The sequence below is a fragment of the Onychostoma macrolepis genome, chromosome 02 (genome assembly GCF_012432095.1).
Source record: "Onychostoma macrolepis isolate SWU-2019 chromosome 02, ASM1243209v1, whole genome shotgun sequence".
NCBI lineage: Eukaryota > Metazoa > Chordata > Actinopteri > Cypriniformes > Cyprinidae > Onychostoma > Onychostoma macrolepis.
In genome coordinates, this window is record NC_081156.1 from 1396061 (window position 1) to 1404994 (window position 8934).

The following is an 8934-nucleotide window of genomic DNA, read 5'->3' on the forward strand; positions in this document are numbered from 1 at the left end:
CAACAAAAAGTTTAAAGAAATGATTTAGATGTACAGACAATTACTGTCCTGAACACTATATTAAAACAATATTCATATTAAAACAATTGAATTACTACATAAAACATATTTTACTACACTACATCTTTTCTTTTGATAATTTCTGCATCAAAAGCAAAATTAAAGTTCATTTAAAACACTATCGCAAGTAGTATAAGTCTCTACTTCTAGTGCTTACTGTACATAATATTCAACAAGCTTAAAACAGTGTTACACAATGAGATTGAGAAGAATCTGAATAATTACCACAGGGAAATTTTATATCACAGGGAAAGGTCTTACAAATGTGTGTCACCATTGTGTGCTTGAGTTGGTTCTAGTTGTTTGAGTCTTCTGCAATGCCGTTTTTGAGGTAAATGTGAGCCCTCCATCTGACTCCACAGCTTAAAGACAGTTCCCCCCTTTTCGTTGTCTCTAAAAAAAAAAAAGATTAAATATCTTTTTAATATTAATATATTATACACACACACACATACATACATACATACAGTACATATATATACACAAACACACACATAAAGTCAAAAGTTTACATACACCTTGCAGAATCTGCAAAATGTTAATTATTTTACCAAAATAAGAGGGATAAGACATTTACATATTGTCCACAAGAGAAAAAATTGTTGAATTTATAAAAATGACCCCATTGTTTACATCCACTTGATTCTTAATACTGTGTTGTTCCCTGAATGATCCACAGCTGTGTGTTTTTGTTTAGTGATAGTTGCTCAATGAGCCCCTTGTTTGTTCTGAACAGTTAAACTGTCTGCTGTTCTTCAGAAAAATCCTTCAGCTCCCGCAAATGCTGTGCTTTTCCAACATTTTTGTGTATTTGAACACTTTCCAGCAGTGACTGTATGATTTTCAGTGACTGTATGAGATCCATCTTTTTACACTGAGGACAACTGTGGGACTCTCATGCAACTATTACAGAAGGTTTAAACGCTCACTGATGCTCCAGAAGAAAAAAATAATGCATTAAGGGGTGAAAACTTTTTGAATTTGAAGATCAGGGTAAATTGAGCTTATTTTGTCTTGTGGGAAACATGTAACCCAGACAGCAACATAGTGTTGGCCCAGATCCGATCTCCAGATCCGGCCCACATCTGGCCCGCGTGAAATCAATGTGGGCCAGATGCGGGCCACATGTGGGCCGGATCTGGGCCGACACTGCTTGCTGTCTGGGAAGTATCTTCTGTAGCTTCTGAAGGGCAGTATTAAATGAAAAAAATATTTAGGCAAAATAAGAAAAATGTACACCTTCATTCTGTTTAAAGGTTTTCACCCCCTTAATGTATCGTGTTTCCTTCAGGATCATCAGTAAGCATTTCTCACTTCCAGTTCTTGTTGATTATATACTGTAATTATAAAATGATCGTACACAAAATTAATAGTAGTTATTATGATTAATATGGTTTGGAATTGGTAAAAGTGCTTAAAAAATGATCAGTATATTGAATCGCCTAATAATTATGCACGCACTGTATATGCTTTTCCACATCATAAATGTTATCCATGGTTAGCATTTTTTAATTTTCCTGTAATCGAGTAATTTTGTCCTGCTTTGTGTGTAACAAAGATAATGTTCATTCTGCTTACTGCCCATAGGTGTAAAGTATAATAACTGATATAACAGAGAAGAAAAGCAAGGGGAAACTGTGCCACCTGTTTTATATATTAAAAAATACACAACTAATTGCATATTACACAGATATGTTATGAATGTATTTGTTTCATTTAGTATTACAAAGCAAGGAAGGCAATGTTTAAGCCTTACACATAAGAGTCACAGTTTATTAATATGCTCCACCGTGGAAATTAGTGCATGTGACATCAGTGTCATACACACTTCCTTTAATCACCGACTTGAGATGAAAAAGGGTTTGTACCCAAATGACACACAGACTATAGCATTGCTAGATGACTATGACTCTCATAACAGGTATATTGTTCAGGATGAGTGTGAAGTTATTTGAAGGAGCATTTCTCCAGAAAGCTGCAATTCAAAATCGGCAAACAGTATGTTTTGAACAGCACAAGTTGTAACATTATCAGGCACTCATTATTATCAATACTCAATTATAAATTGTGGAATTCAAATAGCTTGAATAACTCAAACTCCACTGAAAAAAAAAATAAAAAATATGGACTCACCTTACTATTTGACAGTCCCGGCTCTCAGGTGGAACCTGAAATTGAAACAGATCATTATATAGTGTTGCTGGACAATTTCTCAGTTCATTTACCCAATTAACATGGAGCATACCGTTAACAGAAATAAAAGCATATTTTGGCAAAGCTTTTATAAATAAAAACCATACCAAACAATATGTTAAAACAATAAAATATGTTTTTTATGACTATATTGTAAAACGTAATTTATTCCTGTGATCAAAGCTGTATTTTCAGCATCATTACTCCAGTCTTCAGTGTCACATGATCCTTCAGAAATCATTCTAATATTATTATTTGCTGCTCAAGAAACATTTCTGATTATTATCAGTTGAAAAACAGTTATGCTCCTTAATATATGCAGAAACCATGATATACAACCATTCAAATGTTTGGTGTGTGTTATTTAATAGAAATTACTGTTTTTATTTACATACAATGCATTATATTGATAAAAGTAAAAACATTTATAATGAAGCAAAAAATATATTTCAAATAAATGATGTTCTTTTGAACTGTCTATTCATCAAATCATAAAAATGTTTCCAGAAAATGTTAAGCAGCAAAAACTCTTTTTTTTTTTTTTTACATCTAATAATAATAAGAACCATTACTGATAACTGAGCACCAATAAAAATCCAGCACTAAATCAACATGTTATGAACGATGATTCTACGAATCAACAATGATTTCTGAACGATCATGCACTGAAGATGCTAATGATGCTGAAAACTCACAGGAATAAATTACATTTTAAAAATATATTCAAATGATATTTCACAATATTACTTTTTTAATTTTATTTTTGATCAAATAAATGCATGCAGCCTTGAGGGTTAGCACTTAAACGTTAACATTGCTAGCCCACCATGACAGGCAGCAATCTTAAACATAAAATTTTAATAGAAGCAGTCAAAATTACTAAAGTTTAAATTAAGTAATTAAGTTAAAATTCGTTAATTACGTATAATTACAGACCTCTGGACCTTTTTCTTCATGTTAGCAAGTCCTCTGATAATAGGCCTAAAGTGTTCGCCGGTCCAGCACCGATCTAAGGAGCATTAAAAACACCAAACCTTTAAGTTATCAAGTACACAACATAATAAGAAATTAATTTGTTAGTAGAACAGTGTGATAACACAGTGTGACATACCTTAGTGAAGTTTTTGAGGATAACAGCGTACAGTCCGTGCCTCGATCGTCTTGACGTCTTCTTCTTCTACTAAGGTTTATTGGCGGTTGGCAAACAACTTTTTGGTGCATTACCGCCACCATCTGGTGTGAGTGTGGACCAGAATGTTGTGTATAAGCACTGTTTTAATATATATATATATATATATATATAATCTCCTTCCACTTAAATTGGTTTCTCTAAGATATTGAAACAGTATATTACAACACATTTTTTTTACTCTTTCCGTGAAATGCTAATCAAGCCAGCATTTATTTGATCAAAAATACAGAAAAAAGTATTACAATTTAAAATAATGGTTTTCTATTTTAATTTACTTCAAAATACAATTTATTGCTTTGATCAGAGCAAATATCTTTGACGTGTTCTGTTCTGAACCGCAGAAAAAAAACGCACTTATTTCGGACAGTAGTTCCCTCCACAGAAACCGGGCCCGGGCTGGATCCGTGTTACAGCACTGAAACGGATGTGACTGTAATACGGATTTGCCGGTTTGAAAACGGATCCGGCACAGAGTCAACTGCTGTCTGGGTGATGACCTGTACTGTGGTGCTGATACCCTTGAGGATCTTCTTGCAGTGTGGAAAAAGGTCCTAGTGGCCCTCCAGGCATGCAGTCTGTGCTTATCTCCCAGTAAGACGGTCGTTGCCCCAGTCAAGACCAACATTTTGGGATGGGTCTGGAATCAGGGTACTATTCGTGCCAGTTCACACCGCATTTCAACATTGGCCTCGTGCACCCCTCCTGCAACTGTTAGGGGTCTACGGTCCTTTATTGGTGCGTATAAAGTCCTAGCTCGTGTTCTTAAGGGTTGTGCGTCGATCCTTGCCCCATTCGACAACATGGTCGCTGGTGGTGAGTCGACTTCTGCAGTTGTGTGCTCAGATGAGCTCCTCCAGTGTTTTCATAGGGCTCAGCAGGCGTTATCCACTAGTTGCGCTGTGACAATACCAAGACCTGATGATCAACTTTGGATTGTCACCGATGGTGCTCTCAGGGATCCAGGGCTGGGTGCGACAATGTATGTTACGAGGGGGGAAAAGTTGATGATCGCCGGACATTTTAGCGCTAAGCTTCGCAAAAATCAGATCAATTGGCTTCCATGTGAGATTGAGGCCCTAGCTATAGCCGCTGCCCTGAAGCATTTTGGTCCATATATTATTCAATCATCACAGAAGGCGTGTGTACTCTCTGACAGTAAACCATGCGTACAGGCCTTTGAGAAGCTGTGTAGGGGGGAATTTTCTGCGAGCCCGCGTGTTACTACTTTCTTGTCTACTGCAAGCCGCTTTCAGGTCTCTGTTCGTCATGTTGCTGGGACTGCTATTCTCCCTTCAGATTATGCTAGTCGCCATGCCGCACAATGTGACAGCCCGGCATGTCAGGTGTGTAGCTTCGTCCGTGAATCCATGGTCTCCGTCGTGTGCCGCACTGACGTTACCGACATCTTGCGGGGAGCTCAAAAGGTGCCCTTTGCCAACAGAGCCACATGGGTGTCTATTCAGGCTGAGTGTCCAGACCTCCGTAGGGTACGCGCACATCTTCAGCAGGGTACACGTCCTTCCAAGAGAGTTACCAATGTCAAAGACGTGAAACGGTATTTGAATACTGTTACCTTAGCAAGTGATGGGCTGTTAGTTGTGCGGCGTGACACACCACTGTCAAACACTACCGAATGCATCGTTGTTCCAAGGTCAGTACTGCATGGGTTGCTTATGTCATTGCACATTAGGTTAGATCACCCCTCAGCTCACCAGTTGAGACTTGTCGTTGGCCGGTACTTCTACGCGTTAGACTTGGATTCGGCCATCCAGCTTACCAGTAAGGGATGTCACCAATGTGCTGCACTAGCAAAGTCCCCTGTGTTTGCAGTGGAGCAGTCCAGCTGTGATCCACCTGAGACGGTCGGGTCTACTTTTGCAGCTGACGTGCTAAAACGTGAGCGCCAACTCATCTTAGTCATTCGAGAGTGTGTGACATCCTTTACAGCTGCTTTAGTAATTGATGACGAGTGGAAGGAAACGTTGCGCGATGGAATTGTACGCTTGTGTATTGGCCTTCGTCCGCTCGATGGCCCCTTTGCTACAGTTAGAACTGACCCGGCACCAGGTTTTGCAGCACTGGCCAAGGACACAATGCTTGCTCAATACAGGCTGGCCATTGAGGTTGGCGATGCTAAAAATATCAACAAAAATCCGGTGGACGAAAAGGCCATCCAAGAGCTACAGGGCGAGATTTTCCGACTAGAACCACACTGTGGGGTCATTACCCCCTTGCTTTTGTCTGTTGCTGTTGCTCGGTTAAATAGCCGTCTTCGGTCACGTGGCATGTCAGCCCGCGAGATGCTGTTGCAGCGTGATCAGTTCTCTCACGAACAGTTACCGGTGCACGACCGTGAACTGATTGCGATGCAGCATGCACAACGTCTGGTTAACCACCCCCACAGTGTTAAAGCTAAAGCTCCACTGAGTCGGGGTGCGCCTAGCCTTGATATTTGCCCTGGCGACCTTGTGTATTTGTATAGCGACCGTAACAAGTCACGAGCTCGAAGCAGATACCTTGTGCTTAGTTCAGACGGGACGTGGTGCAACATCCGTAAATTTACGGGTTCCCAGTTGCGGCGTGCTTCTTATAGGGTTCGCTTAACAGATTGTTATAAAGTTGACTCTTTCCCAAGTGTCGCAGGTCATTGTGATGATGGTGCAGCATCTGAGAGCGGAGAGGAGTACGAAGTGCCACTTGCTGCTCCTCCAAGCGACCCTGATATCCCCCTGGCGATAGCGACACCCGCTGCTCCTCCAGGGTCTGATGGCAGTGGATGTCCGGAGGGTACGACCATGTCCCCATCAGGTTCGCTGGAGGTATCGTGCCATGAGTTGGCCTCCCTCTCAGCTGTTCCGGTGCAGGCTCCTCTGCGGTCTGGCCGTCTCCGTCGGCTTCCTGACAAGTTAAAGGATTATGAGCTGCACTAGATGGGCTGCCTTTACCCGTATCCTTGCTTTGCTTTAGGAAAAGATTTGTGGAAGCTTTGCATTGGTGTTTTGTAATGCTCCATAAAGATCTGCTGTGCTGTTGGCACTGGACCGATGGTTCCATTGATTCATCTTGTGTTGTCACGTCACCCTTTTGTTTCTCCCCTTTTTGTTTGTCTGTTTCAAATATCCACAGGTGCCAGAGGCGAGGGGGTATGTTCTGGAGGGAAAATGGGCGGCGCCAGTATGTGAAGTGTGACGTGGATCGTGACATGACTCCTGACGTTGTTCGTCATCCCGTTGGCTGGGGCGGAGCTTCACGTGTGCTTCTTGTTACTGTTGTGTTGGCCGTTGCCATTAAAGGCTTGACTAAACTATACTCTCGTGTCAGCGATTAAATGTGCCTCACCTACACACTGGCGCATGGCTCCGTTTCCCACACAACTACCGCACACATCTTTCATTTACAAAGCATTCACTTTTATAACATTCACAGTTTTCATAAACCCAAAATATTAACTGGTAACAGTTTATGGCGAAGCATTTCCTTGTAAACAGCTACGTTTTTAATGTTAGCTCTCCGCCAGAGAAAGAAAAAAAAATACAACAATTTTCTGTCAGCATACTTTTAATCTTAAACATTAAATTGTTGTATTAACATCTTTAATTAACTCTTGATGAATTAACTTACATTTTAAATGAATCACTTAACTTTCAAACTTATTTATACAGCTTTTAAACTATTTATTCTTATTTATGTCATATTTTAACATGGGTTACACGTTCGTTTAGCCGTCCCTGGCTCGGTTGAAAGAGGTGAGGCAGACGCCTGTTTCACACATCGTCCGTTTGCAGTGCGTATGCGGTGCAGAAGCAGCACGGACTCATTGTGCTTTCACACAGGACGCGTTTGCCTTATTTGGGGTGCGTCCGGTGTTCCGCTACACAAGGAGACCAGAAGTTGAATATAAAAATGACACTTTACTGTAACAATAATAATAATAATAATAATAATAGCAAATACAATCACAAAACAAAAAATAGAATCACAAAACAAAAACAAAGCAATAAAACATCAAACAGTGTCACACTCTCAGGGGAGCACGGGAACCAGGAACGAGGAGACGAGGAATTAGCAACACGGGAGTTTTAATATACAGACAGGAACACAGATCACAGGCAGGGTTGACGTACAGGATGACTTTCAAAGACCGACAAACACTAACTGAAAGGACTGGGGTTTTAAAGACAGGACAATCAAGGAACTAAAGGAGACACACCTGGAATCAAATTAAACAATCAAAGGGAGACAGAAACTGGGTCACAGGGCACACATGGGGAGCAAAACACACACAAGACAGTCCAGGGACGTGACATTACTCCCCCCTCCCGGAAGGTGCGTCCTCGCACCGTGGAACAACAGAGGGGGGGGGAAACGGGTGGGAACCTTGGCGGAGGCTCAGGAGGAGGACGGACCACCGGGAGGAGGTCGGCAGACAGAGACCAGGGAGGCAACGAAGGAGGGAGGAGCCAGGGAAGAGACAGGAGGGACCCGGAGCAGGAGGAGCCTGGCCGGACCCAGGCCACAGCCATGATGATGGCCACGGTGGAGCCGACGGAGGGAGGAGCCATGGAGGAGGAATGGCCTCCGACTCCAGGGGCCGACCAGCGGCGGAGCAGGTGGTGGAGGAGCCCGAGGCGGAGACGGAGAGCCGACGAGCCAGGGGAATGCCGAGGATCCGGGGGCCAAGGTGGAGCCGAGTGCTCTGGCGATCGAGGCGGCGGAGCTCCGGAGATCCGCGGGCGGAGCCGGAGCGACTGAGGACCAAGGTGGAGCTGGCGGGAGGAAGGAGCCCAACTGAGCCGGTGGGACGGAGCGACGAGGTGCAGCCGGAGGAGCGGAGTCCTGAGGCGATGGCGGGTCGACGCCCGACCAAGGCGGAGCCGGAGGGACGAGGGAGCCTGGTGGAGCTGGAGGATCGACGGGTGACGGTGGAGGCGAGGGAGCTAGGAGCCGAGGTGGAGCCGCTGGGTCAACGGGCCGAGGCAGAGTCCGGGCCGAGGAGGTTGGAGGCGGAGGTGAGGATACTCCAGCCCCGGCGACGCTGGAGGATGGCAGTCCTGTGGGGCTCGCACCGTATTGATGGTGGGCTGAGGCGAGCAGAGGGGCTGCCAGGCGACAGCGGTGGAGGAGGCAGGAGCGGGTGGGAGGGTGGGCATTTGCGAGGGGCCGGCACTGGGGCGCGAAGCGCGGACACTTGGGGCGCCTGGCAGCTGGAGACAGGGAGACGCTCTTGCAGCGCTGGAGACAGGGAGGCGCCTTGCAGCGCTGGAGACAGGAGGCGCCTTCTTGGTGCAGGCACTGGGGCGCCTGGCAGCGCGGTGCTGGACGGGACCAGCGGGGACTCTTGAAGCGCCTGGCGCAGGCACTGGGGGCGCTTGGCAGCACGGTGCTGGACGGGACCAGCGGGGACTCTGGAAGCGCCGTGGCGCAGGCACTGGGGGCGCTCTGGCAGCGCGGTGCTGGACGGGACCAGCGGGGACTCTGGAAGCGCCGTG

At 44.6% G+C, this 8934-nt stretch overlaps 1 long non-coding RNA gene across 1 annotated transcript; it reads right to left on the reverse strand.

The window, feature by feature from the left end:
• Nucleotides 1-289: 289 nt before the first annotated feature.
• LOC131533033 (uncharacterized) lies at nucleotides 290-3425 on the reverse strand. Its single transcript, XR_009269031.1, has 4 exons — nucleotides 3365-3425; nucleotides 3190-3262; nucleotides 2194-2228; nucleotides 290-453 (listed from the first exon to the last, which is right to left on the reverse strand). It is a non-coding gene; the product is annotated as an uncharacterized LOC131533033 (long non-coding RNA).
• Between the last annotated feature and the right edge of the window lie 5509 nt (nucleotides 3426-8934).